The following is an 11,730-nucleotide window of genomic DNA, read 5'->3' as shown; positions in this document are numbered from 1 at the left end:
TGAGTGTATATTAAATTTACAAAAGGAAAACTTGTTCAATTTCCATGCAGAAATCTCTGTGCAGAAAGCAGGTACCTTTCTCATTGTGGCCTGGAATATTTTCTGTTGTTTCCATAAGCTCCATACTTACTTATTAAAAATACCTTAAGGGAGAAGTTGAAGCTTTCTTGGTTTATCTTTTTGTTGTTTCATTGTTTAAGACACTCATTACTTGCAACAATTGAGAAATCAGTCCTAAAAATTATTTTGTGAGACTTACATCTTTCTTGGGGGCAGGATAGTGAATTTTGCTGCAGTGAATGGTCTAACAGAAAATCATAGCCACTACTGATCTTTTAGGTAAGTCTAGTTTGATCTGTATTCCTGCTTCCTCGTTGGGCAAATACATAATTTGGGATTGGTTTCCATTTGAGAACACGTCTACTCTGATTTTTTTCTCCAAAGCTTTGAGACCTCCTATAGGAATATGTTATTTCTATGAATACATTTACCAGTAAACTCCTTTTCTAGATTGTTTCTGGGAAGTGAATAAATGAGGAGAAAGGTCAATAGAACTAAACCTGTTTTGCAAGCGTTTCTGTTTATCAGAAAATGTTGCAGCATTTTTACAGATGCAGTAATGAAGCACATTTATTAATAATAGTTTTTGTATGTACAGCACTGTTCCTTAAAGGAAAATAAAAGGTTTCATATAGATTATTGGTCTCCTTGCAGAAAGTCTGCTAGAATACTGGGAACTTTTCTCCTTGCAGAAAGTCTGCTGGAGAACCAAGTAAATCCGATACAGAAAATTGTGACTAATGAGAGAAAGCAAAGGCAGGGTCAGCTCTGAGTCATAGTCCCTTGCTCCACAGGGAGGCAACACTCCTCATTATAAACCATCCAGTCTCCTGTCAGTGTGCTCCTATATAAATCCCATCAGTGTTTCCAATTATTTACTCTGGTCTGTGGAGGAACAATAAGTTTGTTTCCATTTATCAGCAAATCATTAAAAAGGAACATGCTAAAAAACTGAGAGTAAGTATTTATTTAGGAAATCAGTTTGACCAATCACGAATGAGCAAAGATGCTTGCAATCAGAACTTCTGCTTTTATACTTTTGATTGCAGGTCTGTTCTGACTTTATGCCTGAGTAAAGGTAATTATCAAAAGTATAAAAGAGTTCAAATGTGCTCAATTCTTCTGGAAAATGAAAGCATGAGGATCATTCTCGTCTAATCAATAATGAGCTGGACTTCTGTGCCATTGTCTACACAATGGCCTTTTATTTTCTTACAAGATCTATGTAATTCTCAAAAGCTGCTGCTATGAAATACTTTTTCTTGCTGATCAAAAGTACAGACTGTTTAGCATTTACAGCTTTAAAAGATAAGGTCCTATTATAAAGTACTTTTTCCACTTTAACCAACACAAGATAACATTTATTAAACCACTGAAGAGCATTTAAAAAAAAAAAAAAGGGCATAAATACAACAAACAAAACCCAAGGATTTAGTAATTTTTTTTTTCTTTCTGCATTATTCTTGACACAGTAAGGTTTAAAGGTACTGCAGTCTTTAGGCACACAATGAGTTATTTCCTGTGCTAGACAGTAACTTTTATTACTTCTGGGGTGCATCAAGGGACTGAAATTACTTCACAGTATCATAGAAGTGTCAGCTGGAGTCTCCTGCTTGAACCTGGGTTATTGCCAGCTGTGCATAGAAGCAACTGTGTCTGTGCCTGGCAGCCTTCAAGATGCCCAGGATAGATGTTTATGCTTTATGGCAGCTATGATGCTTTATTCAAAGAAAGGGAAATGAAAGGTGTAGCAAGTTGGACATGTAACTTTCTAGACTTCGTATAGGTCAGGTGGCAAGCTGAGTTACTACTGTTGAACTTTCAATTTTTGTTAGCTTAGCATGAAATATAGGCCTGAATCCAGAGAGTGCACCTAGATGATGAAAGAGACAATACCAGGATGGAATAAATAAGCTCCCAGCTCTCTGCACACATCTGCAAGAATTCTTTAGTGAGATTCCCCAGAAACCCCAGAATAGAGGCTCCTTCTTGGCAATTGTGTATCTAGGAAGTTTTACAAAATGTGATTAAAACTGAACAGAGAAGACTTCTAATAAAAGATGAATACCTTCTGATGTGAAATTTTAAAAAATTTTAACCTTCTGAGTTGTATTATGTACGATGCAGCACAGTTTTTAATTTGTTTTTCTTTTTTATTGCCTTTCAGGTTATTTTTGGTGGTTCAGCTTATTACAAATGTATGCACAAAAAAGTTAGTGAGGTGGAAAGATTTTGCAGATAAACTTCATTATACCAAGCTCTGCCTGAACCCTATGTTATTTATGTATAACTGTGCATAAGCAGCACATAACAGTTTATGTTCAGCTGTTGTTGCACAGGAAATTGTATGCAGCTCCTGGCATGTAAAGGTTTGTCTATCGTACCTTCTGGCATTTAAAGCTTTCACTGCCCAAAGGTTTTATCCCTCCTCTTCCACATAGAAATATACTTAGTAATTGCCTGGAAAAAAATACAACATCAAAACAACAATATGGGAGCCATTTATCATTTCATGGATAATTCGGAAGTCCAGTGGTTTTAGTACCAGTGTTTCCTTTAGTGTGTTGGTATTGTTATACCTGAGATGTTAAAAACTGTAGGCTGAATATTTCATCCCCAAGCATGCATTTCTGATTCCCCCTAACTTGTCTGATTATGAATTTAGTAGAGAATCAAGCTTAGGGCTGGTTTGGCAGACTGTGTGCTAAAATGATAGGTCAAGCTCCCACTCCAGCTATTGAAAATTGTTTCTGTCACATCCTGCTTCCCACTGCATGTGTCTCTAAAGAGCTCTGCTTCTCATGCCTCTCCTGGTGGAGTGCTCTGCCTCTGACCAGGCCTAGAAGAGCCCCAGCCTCTCCATGGACAAAACCTCCCTGACTCAGTTATAGAAATGGTTGATGCTCTTGTCATGTTGAACACTTTTGAGGGATTTTCAAGGGTGATGACACACTGGAGCTTCACAAACTTCAGCCTTAACACAGATGGTCCCAAATCTGCCACATTCCAAGTATGGCCACAGAAACTCTCTCTGCTAAAGAGCCAGGCTCTAACCTTGAGCATCTCCTCAGATAGGTTTGTATACATCTGTCTTAAAAACCTGGAATTTTCTCTGATAACACTGTATACAGCAATGAAATAGCTTCTTACCTTGATTCTGCAGCTGAGCACGTTCCCTTTTCAACTTAGTACAATGAAGCTTTAACACCTTCAACATGTTGCTGAAGGCAATGTAAACGTTTAGCAGTTGTGTAAGTGGCTTATAACACAAGCATAGCAGAATGACTGAAGTGTAGTTACAGACATGTCATGTTTTGTAACTGTTTAGAAAAAACCCAACCAAACACTAACAAACTGAACTGGATTTCCTTGTACTGAATTACACTATTTATTTTATTTTCCTACTTTCAGTTAATGAACAAAACTTTGGTTAGATACAGAGCTGCAATATATTCATGATGATTTTCACAATCTTGTCCATAACCTCATTTCTTTGATGAAATACTTTTTAACAAGTTGTAATAAGTAAAGATTAAAAAGTGGAGCTTTTAAACCTTGGCTATAAACCTGAGAAGCCTAAAAATCTTGTGGAAAAGCTTACTGCTTATGGGCAGAAAATCCATAACGTGTGATAAGAACATCCAGCAAAGCTGTTTTGATCAGCTAGAGAAGGCAAGTTACAGTTGTCTTAATTGCGTTCTATTATCTTTTCCAGATTTCTGGTGTAAAAAGGGACCATGTTGTTAGTTTCTCTTTGCATCACATTTTTTATTTAGGTTTATAATATTTAAAACGCTGGTGTCTGTTTGGAAGGATGATTTGAAGCACCTTCCTCCACAGTGTCTAAGGAGGCTTTAATAAGGTGTTCATCTCTACCCACTGACTTTGTAAAGTTCCTGCATACTCAGGAGAATGACTGAAAATCAACAGGAAATGGAAATAAGAGAAGAGCTGAAAGAAAAGGAAGCTTGATCCAGGTGGAGTTTGAGCATGGTGTTGCTTATTGTCGATGGGATTTGTAGCTTAGATACTAGCCCCTACTTGCACAGGCCTTATGTTTTTGCAGTCCTGGATTAAGCTGATGACTAAAAGCAGATTCTTGCACTCTGTTTTCTCAGGATGGTTAATAACTACCTGAGCCACTGCCTGAGCTCAAGACTTTGAACTTACTTCCTGTTGCTACATTGCCTGCTCATGTTTGTCCAAGACTCTGCACGTCAGTACAAAGCTTCATTCGTCTCACTTGTGAAGCAGGTATAAGAGCTGCGTGACTGTATGCTGAAGATGAGGATATGAGAATTAGTTTATAAATTGCTAGCAGGTGTGACCATGTGAAAATTTGAGTTCTGACATGGTTTTGTTTGTTTAATTTGTAATTCGCACACACCCCCCCCCCCCCCCAGCATTTAGGAAATGGAAATCTTTTAATAGTAAAAAGGAAGAAATGAAGCATCCGTAGTTTAGTATCTATCAAAGCTGATGTCTTACCTTAATTTTTTCTGGAAACCTGGTAAAGTTTTAGAAATTAAGTGTTCAGTCTATCAGTAACTGATTTTGAAGCTTTTACCTACCATGAATCTTGCCTACATGATAAATCCACTTAAACCAATCACTGACATAAATGCTGTGAAGTAGAATTAATAGAATGCTCTAATGTGATATCATGATATTTCAGTTCAAAAAAACTTGAAATGTTATTTATTTAGATTTAAATACATAATGATTTAGATAAATGCCACACATCTCATGATCAATTTTTTCACAAACTATTTTTAGAAGGATAATTTAACTCATCAGTCAACATGGATATAAAAATATCAATACATCTGTTGTATCACAGGCGTACTGGTGTATGGAATAGCAGCTGAACAAAAGTTACTTCAGAGAACTATGACAGTACTGAATTTTAAACGATAAAAAGGTGACTTGGAAAGTTTTAGTTTATGTAACTGAAAGATAAATTTCAAAGTGTATTTTCCATGAACAAAAACTAGAAAAGCATAAGAACATATCATAAAAAGTGTAAATAATCTGAATAAATTCAGTAAGTTTCCTCAAATTCATACATACTGCAGTCAATATACATCCTTAATTTGAAATGTATTTCAAATGCAGTATCTTCCATAGTAAAAGATATATTCCTTTTATCTCTTATGCTTTAGATCGAACATGAACTGAGTATAGTTTATTGAACATAGAAGTATTGTGTTGTTATTTATTATTTGAAGTGACTGCTTCTTCAGATTTGCTAGAGTGGACAAATGTAAAAATCTAAGGAAAACATCTCTGCCATCAACAAAGTTAAAAAAGCATACACAAATAGCCTAACTAGTACTGATAAACAAAAAGAATGAAGTGTTTGTCCTGTGTAAGTCATAACCTTAATAGTACCAGGCAGCCATAACCTTTATTCAGTGACTAATGCTATGACATTTCTATTTTTTCCATATGTCCTCTTGCCAGGAAATGCACAATGTGTATGTGGAGCTGCTATGCATGCTAAGCTTTTTATTCTCAAAATGTCATGATTACATATGAATGTTCTACTTTCCTGTCTGGTAAGTAGTTTGCTCAATTTATGTGCTATGTGTCTTACAGTTCCAATAAATTAAATCTGAACAAAAAAGGCAGATTTGATTTTTTTCTTTCAGACATGCATTGTGTTTATACATTTGTATCCATGGTACAAAATATTGTAAGGGTTTTTTTGTGGGGGGTTTTTGTTTTTTGGTCTTTTTTTCCTGTTTTTGCCTTTTTTTTTTTTTTTTTTTTTTTTTTTTTTTTTTTTTTTTTAATATGGAATGGCTCGGTTTTGTTGTAGTGATGCTCTGATGTTGCAAGAACAACCAGACAATCAGTGTGCTAGGGGTGTCTGCTATCTGGGGAATATGTGATCCACCCCCACCAAAGTTTTATAATCCTCAGGAAAATCTTTCTGGATTTTATTTCCTTCTTATGCAAAGTTCAGTGCTAATATCAAGACTGGCACTACTATACACTAAACCAAGAAGTGTTTACTGAAATATGTACATGTACAGAAAGTGCATTTTCTCTGTGCAGTACTGTTCAGTGACAATTCTCATAAGCTGAACACCATTTATACTGCCATTGGGCATACACATTTTCTGACTATAGCTGTAAAATGTTCTTTAAGCAAAATAAACAATAGTTGCACAGAAGTTAATGGCTATAAAAGTATTATTGATAAGCTATTTGAAGCTTTAAGGAGAATTCAAACAATAATTATCAATTTCAAAATGATAATTTTCTGTAAATTTTGAAAGAGGAGATAGTTTGTCTTCACTACCTAGTTTTGACATAGGTATAAGCATAATTATAAAGTGATTAGAGGCTATTACTCATGATAGCAGAGGCTGGAGTACAGAACAGCCCCCCTTACTCCTACATCGTTGTTCATGCACAATCCCAACTGTATCTAAACGTGTTTAAGTTCTGTTTAGAGGATTCTCCTGTAATGACTTTAATGAGCCAAATGACAGTCTACACACAGAGATTATGTCAATGTTGCAAAACAAAAAAGGATCCAGGGAGAGAACTTGAACACTGGATCTCCTTTTATCCACATTGTAGAATAATTATATTGCTTTTTTGTTTGTTATTTGGTAGTGCTTGAGCTAACTCTCTGTATAAAAAAACGCCTGGGCATTGACTGTAAGGCAGATCATTCCAGGGAATCTCTCATTAATAATGTGGGTAATGGTGCAGCAGATTTCTGTTACAGTCCTTTAGTGTTATCTGAGAAAGCTTTACAGCCTCAAGAGCTTCCATAGGCTCAAACGCCAGCTGACAGTACATGCAACCCAATTCCAGTTTCATGTCAAAATCCACTTTTGTTGCCTGTGACAAATCTTGTTTCATTTTGAAAACTTTGAACAGAAGACATACCTAAGATAATAATTACAAATTGTGATATATATTGTCCTCTAAATTGAGCTAAATCTCCGTCATGGATCTGAGACACTGTACAAGTGTCTCGGGGGCAGAAATTTCTTACTGGGACTGATATGTTTACTTGTCCAACTACAGTGGCTTAGCTTCATGTAGATACAGTAAACATGGGTGGTTACCCTGATGACAGCTTAAGAGCATTCTCTAGAGCTCACAAGATGCGGCATGTCTGACTATAAACTAGAGTCAGTATGATTATAGTCATAATGATCAGTAAACTATACTCACTGGTATACCTAGTTGTCTGGGAAATATCAGCAGTTCAGTATATTTCAGTGTGCATTTTGTGTGCTTTCTGCACCTGAACAAGTGCTTACATGTGATTTTACAGAACAGGAGATGAAGACAAGGCAGGCAGTTTCAAGAGTATGCTTTGAAATCGGAGCTGGCACAGTTTGTAGTGTGTAATAAACCTCAGGCACAGAGACTAGGTCTTAAACACCAGCTATTTTTTTCAGTTTTCATTTTTCATTACACTAACCAGGACAGTACTAATCTTTGTAGCCAGAAATAATGGACAGGTACACTGTCATTAATGTAAATTTCTCCACCAAATGTATTTGAATCAACAGCTCTTTCCAATTTCTATACCCTTACCAAATTTCTTCAGGTCAAATAAGGAGTAGTCAGCCCAGGCTAGTTAACTAAAGAAGTTATTGACAAGGAGTATTGACTTGTTTCTTGACTCATGCTAAACTGCAAATGTAGAAATTTGGAGAGATTGCAGAGCACAAGGACTCATTAAAATCCCAGAGCTTTCTGTTCATGTTATTTTTTCTTGTGCTTTTCTTTAAGTGATTTCAAGCTTCACTGAGAACAGAACTTCTCTTGTTGTTTCAAGAGTCATTGGTAGGGTGCTTACTCCTTTATCATCACTTATATATTTAAGAAAATAAGCTCAAGTAACTCTTTTTTACTATCTGCTGAGTGGTTTAATATCAATTGTATAACATGACTGTAATACTTGTCCAACAAAAATAAATTTTGATCCACAAAGATTTTAGGAAGCTATATGGTAAAAGCAGTGAAAGTGAACAGAGCTATGATATGGGTTTATTTTGGCATAACTGCACAGACCTCTAAATGCAATGATTAGACTCTTAAGAGACTGATTTACAGAAAGCATTAAGTATCTTTTATAGCAAATATTAAAGTATTTATCACTATTTTTTTCTCTCTTTTTTTTTTTTTTTCTTTTAACCAAGGTTAGCAGCAAGGTTGTTTGAATGCCTCAGACAAAATAATTAACAATATGTCCCTTGATGCAACAGCCCTGGAAGAACCTTCAGTCTATACTATGAGCATTCAGTACAAAGAAGCCATCACCTCCAGGTCTGCAGAAAAAGGAAGCACTTACCTTCTAGACTGAACAAATGATGGGAACATGCAACAAAAGAAACACAAAAAATACACATTATATCAATGGCAGTTAGTGTTTTCGTTTCATTCTTCTCAGGCCTTAGTCATTGTCAGTTACAGCTTTTCTAGATAATACATTCAAAGAAGGTAGCCTGAATTAGTTAAAGATGTGAATCTAAGCTTCACTGGTTAAACCATTTTGAATCCATGCATTTGATTTAATAAAATTCAGCAAGAAAACTTATCAATTCTGTAAATTAAGGCCAATTCATGCACTATTTATTTTAAATTTAGTATGTTACTGTATTTTCCTCAAAACCAGACTATAGTCACCCTTACTGCATCAAAGTAAATTTGAGCTGTTTTTTCAAGTAATTGGAATTTTAATTCAACAAGGAAAGGATTATCTTAATAATGTATTTCTATAGTTTCTCTGATTCTGCTGTGTCTAACATTTCAACTTCTGCAGAGTAGAAAATATCTGGTTTTAAGATTTTGTAAAAATCTTCACAGTATTTAATTTTAATTTCAGCAGCAGTAAATATGTCAACTTACCATATGTCAACCAATTTACCATAAAAACCTCATGTTTTTTCAATGCATCCTTCATGTTCCATTTTTAGCTCTCTCTTTCAAAGGGTTTATTCAAAACCATCATAAATGTGGTTTTACTGAGAACCTAATGGGTGGATCCCTACCCTTCATTCTGGTCCCTCAGATGGCTGGGGACCCACTTGGAAATTCACTGAAAACTCAGAAATAAGCTTCTGGGGTTCACCAGTCCAAGCAATCAAGTTTGTATTCTCTATGGTACTCATGCCCCCCCGGAGATCCAGCATGGAGGAAGTTGCAATACACAACCAAGTAAATTTACACAGGTCTATGGGACTCATGAAAATGAAGAAGCTAAGCCTTAAAAAACTCCTGTCATACTTGAATGCCACAATCCTAGCTAGGTCTCTTGTAAATTGATGCTTAGTTAGAGTAATACAGAAAGACTCAAAAGTTTTATTGCATTTCAAGAAAAGCTGAACACCACAAATAGCTGCTCATCCATTCCACAGCTCAGCCTATGAGCCAGTGGGAATTGCCTGTATGCCCTATTTCTCTTTGCTCTGATTGGATTAATGTATATGGATATGCTAATTTATTATTTTAAATGTTTATGTCTAGGCAAATAAAAACTTTTGAGTGTGGATAAAACCTTTTCTGTGGAAACATAGGAAAATGTTGTATTTCTTACACCAGAGCCTAGGCTTTGCTTTTGAAAGACTGTTGAAATAAACAGTTTCTAAGAACTTTGGAAGGCTTGTGCTAGTATGTGCTGTCACACTTCTGTGATGTATTGTAAATCTGAAGTATTTGAATGGATCTGAATATGCTGAATAGAGGAAAAGTTTGTGGTGTAAAAATATAGCTCTGTACAATAGAAATGTGAGAGATAATAACTATACTGGAGGGTAGTGAAGAATCTGTATTTTAGGTTTACAATGATCAGATTAAAATTCTTAATTTCAGCTGCAGCTCTGCTCTAACATTGCAGCCATAATACACAGCTAAGGTCAGATATGGTGAAATCAGAAATAATGAAACTACATGGGGTGAATTCCCTCAATTATTAAATAAACTTGCATATACTTTAACTTTCACTAGTCATTGGCTGAATTAATAGATTCACTACAGTAACAAGCAATTTATTGCACGCAGAGCCTTCTACACATGCATTCCTCCTTACAGTCCTTTGTCCAGGCATTTCACAGGGAGAGTCACGCGGACTTTGTCCCTCCTCCTTGTTATTAAAATGTCTTCAAAGCATTTCACCTTATTCTTACATTTCATCAACATAATACCTACTAGTGTTGAGTTTCTGTAATGTAATCGATCCAGTTTAAAGATGAATCTTGTCTTCATGGATTTGGAATGATCTTTTAACATATATACAGCATAATTAAAATAAAAGAACATGAAAAGCCACTGTCAAAAAATTGAGAAAAGTCATTAAAAATACATCCTTTGTTAGAGAAATTGCTGGATTGTTAAATTACTCTTTGAGAATGCTGCTGCTGTGACACTTTCTGGGAAGAACTGATAGGATGTTGGAAGCTATGGGGTTGTCCTGTAAATCAGCAATGTTACATTTCTTACAATATCTGTGTAAGCCTGAGGGGAGAAAATGTATTCCATGTTTCCTTCATTAATGTTTCCAGCAGTGTTACTATGCTTGTAACATTGGTTACAACACTGTATCAGAAGTCACAGGGAAAGCATTTTGTCTTAGGATTTTGGCAAGGGTGGTTTAGATAAGGCCCTGTATAAAACCAAAGAACTAACTGTAACTTAAAAAGGAAATAGTTAGCAAAAAAATTAATGAAGCTAGAGAGCCTCTCAAACTACCTAGTAAAATAAATGCAGTGACAACACTATAAAGTCTTAAACTTGTTCAGCCTGATTCTACTCTCTCGTTAGGGAGAGTTACATGGTAGGCTGTGTGTAATGCTGCCAAGCTCAGTGACTTACTGTGTATTTACTACAAGTGCCACAGATCCTTAAATTTAAAACTGTGGTTTTTGTGTTTTGTTTTGTTGTTGTTTTTTTTTTTTTTTTCTTCTGCCTCATTATAATCTGGATTATTTCAGAGACTATTTTAAGAAGCAAAGATTTATTTCTATTCCTCAGAACTGGTGCATGCTGACTTTTATTTCTGTTGCGCTTTTTTATTTTTTGTTTTTTTGTTTATTTGTTTTCCTCACTTTGAATTAAGTTCAGGGAACAGAAAATATACAATAATACAAACTTTGTGGAGAAGGAGTGGATAGTGTTTTTTTTTAGTGTCCTGGCTTTGTCTAGAATAATTTTCTTCCACAACAGAGGCATATGCCATGGCATCATGATACAGGATGACACTGTATGAAAATACATATAAGCTGCTAGACTACCCAGTGGCATGGGAACGTTTTTCCAGGCTTTCATGTAGCACAGCACTAAGTCTCTTAAGTTGTCTTCATTGCTTAAAATAACTTGTCAGAGAAGAGGAAGCTCAGATAGCCATTGGTTGCTGTAGATGAGACCTTTAGTTTATTCGAGCATTGAGCATGTGAGGTGGATATTATCAGTTATTTCGTAGGCAGCTGCTACTGTTCTTGTGCCTTCAAGCTCTACCCAGTTGGCTGAGATGTCAACAGAAACCCCAAGGGGTGCAAGTTTTGAAATGGATCCAAAGCAGCTTGGCTTATGCTGTGTTTCATCTAACTTTTATTTTTGATCATAATGATATGGGTTAAAAATAGCTGGGATGTTTGTAGTGTTCATGAAATAGCAAATATTCTGGGTTTCTCACTGTCA

The sequence above is a fragment of the Neopsephotus bourkii genome, unplaced genomic scaffold, assembly GCF_033783945.1.
Source record: "Neopsephotus bourkii isolate Nb327-2 ecotype Australia unplaced genomic scaffold, CSIRO-AGI_Nbou_v1 NB_1624, whole genome shotgun sequence".
Classification (NCBI taxonomy): domain Eukaryota; kingdom Metazoa; phylum Chordata; class Aves; order Psittaciformes; family Psittacidae; genus Neopsephotus; species Neopsephotus bourkii.
This window is presented reverse-complemented; position numbering follows the sequence as displayed.